The 2,500-nt window shown below is 49.0% G+C and overlaps 1 protein-coding gene across 1 annotated transcript in view; it reads right to left on the reverse strand.

The window, feature by feature from the left end:
* ano2b (anoctamin 2b) overlaps nucleotides 1-2,500 on the reverse strand; it is a 121,994-nt gene that overhangs the window by 54,074 nt on the left and 65,420 nt on the right. The gene's annotated exons all lie outside the window — the stretch shown is intronic.

The following is a 2,500-nucleotide window of genomic DNA, read 5'->3' on the forward strand; positions in this document are numbered from 1 at the left end:
ACATTACTGTATTAGTCCCACAGCCCAAACTAGGACAGAGAGACATTACTGTATTAGTCCCACAGCCCAAACTAGGACAGAGAGACATTACTGTATTAGTCCCACAGCCCGAACTAGGACAGAGAGACATTACTGTATTAGTCCCACAGCCACAAACTAGGACAGAGAGACATTACTGTATTAGTCCCACAGACCGAACTAGGACAGAGAGACATTACTGTATTAGTCCCACAGCCACAAACTAGGACAGAGAGACATTACTGTATTAGTCCCACAGCCCGAACTAGGACAGAGAGACATTACTGTATTAGTCCCACAGCCCGAACTAGGACAGAGAGACATTACTGTATTAGTCCCACAGCCACAAACTAGGACAGAGAGACATTACTGTATTAGTCCCACAGACCGAACTAGGACAGAGAGACATTACTGTATTAGTCCCACAGACCGAACTAGGACAGAGAGACATTACTGTATTAGTCCCACGCACAGTGTTGCAGATGTAATCCCAGGGTACAGTAATCCCAGTGTACAGTAATCCCAGGGTACAGTAATCCCAGGGTACAGTAATCCCAGGGTACAGTAATCCCAGGGTACAGTAATCCCAGGGTACAGTAATCCCAGGGTACAGTAATCCCAGGGTACTGTACAACTCTTCAGCTCCAACAGTTCAGGTCAAAAAGATAAGTGAATGAAACAATAATAAACATTTAAAGAAAATGTACATATTTACAACTGTAACAACGATCTGTCTGTCTGTGTGACTAGTGGTGTCTATTCAGCAGCCTGATGGTCTGATGGTAGAAACAGCTGACTAGTGGTGTCTATTCAGCAGCCTGATGGTCTGGGGGTAGAAACAGCTGACTAGTGGTGTCTATTCAGCAGCCTGATGGTCTGGGGGTAGAAACAGCTGACTAGTGGTGTCTATTCAGCAGCCTGATGGTAGAAACAGCTGACTAGTGGTGTCTATTCAGCAGCCTGATGGTCTGATGGTAGAAACAGCTGACTAGTGGTGTCTATTCAGCAGCCTGATGGTAGAAACAGCTGACTAGTGGTGTCTATTCAGCAGCCTGATGGTCTGGGGATAGAAACAGCTGACTAGTGGCGTCTATTCAGCAGCCTGATGATAGAAACAGCTGACTAGTGGCGTCTATTCAGCAGCCTGATGGTAGAAACAGCTCACTAGTGGTGTCTATTCAGCAGCCTGATGGTCTGGGGGTAGAAACAGCTGACTAGTGGTGTCTATTCAGCAGCCTGATGGTCTGGGGGTAGAAACAGCTGACTAGTGGTGTCTATTCAGCAGCCTGATGGTCGAAACAGCTGACTAGTGGTGTCTATTCAGCAGCCAGATGGTAGAAACAGCTGACTAGTGGTGTCTATTCAGCAGCCTGATGGTCTGGGGGTAGAAACAGCTGACTAGTGGTGTCTATTCAGCAGCCTGATGGTCGAAACAGCTGACTAGTGGTGTCTATTCAGCAGCCAGATGGTAGAAACAGCTGACTAGTGGTGTCTATTCAGCAGCCTGATGGTCTGGGGGTAGAAACAGCTGACTAGTGGTGTCTATTCAGCAGCCTGATGGCCTGATGGTAGAAACAGCTGACTAGTGGTGTCTATTCAGCAGCCTGATGGCCTGATGGTAGAAACAGCTGACTAGTGGTGTCTATTCAGCAGACTGATGGTCTGGGGGTAGAAACAGCTGACTAGTGGTGTCTATTCAGCAGCCTGATGGTCTGATGGTACAAACAGCTGACTAGTGGTGTCTATTCAGCAGCCTGATGGTCTGGGGGTAGAAACAGCTGACTAGTGGTGTCTATTCAGCAGCCTGATGGTCTGGGGGTAGAAACAGCTGACTAGTGGTGTCTATTCAGCAGCCTGATGGTCTGGGGATAGAAACAGCTGACTAGTGGTGTCTATTCAGCAGCCTGATGGTAGAAACAGCTGACTGTCCCCAACCAAGGAGGACCTACAGCAGCACCTAGATCTGTCCCCAACCAAGGAGGGCCTACAGCAGCACCTAGATCTGTCCCCAACCAAGGAGGACCTACAGCAGCACCTAGATCTGTCCCCAACCAAGGAGGGCCTACAGCAGCACCTAGATCTGTCCCCAACCAAGGAGGACCTACAGCAGCACCTAGATCTGTCCCCAACCAAGGAGGGCCTACAGCAGCACCTAGATCTGTCCCCAACCAAGGAGGGCCTACAGCAGCACCTAGATCTGTCCCCAACCAAGGAGGACCTACAGCAGCACCTAGATCTGTCCCCAAACCAAGGAGGGCCTACAGCAGCACCTAGATCTGTCCCCAACCAAGGAGGGCCTACAGCAGCACCTAGATCTGTCCCCAACCAAGGAGGTTCTACAGCAGCACCTAGATCTTCTGCACAGATTATGTAGGAAAAAGTCAAGTTGCCAGGACCACAAATAGAAATTCCATCTTGACACCGTTGCCCTGGAGCACAAAAAAAACTATACAATATTCAGCATAAACATCAGCGCCACAGG

The sequence above is a fragment of the Salmo salar genome, chromosome 07, assembly GCF_965601325.2.
Source record: "Salmo salar chromosome 07, fSalSal1, whole genome shotgun sequence".
Classification (NCBI taxonomy): Eukaryota; Metazoa; Chordata; class Actinopteri; order Salmoniformes; family Salmonidae; genus Salmo; species Salmo salar.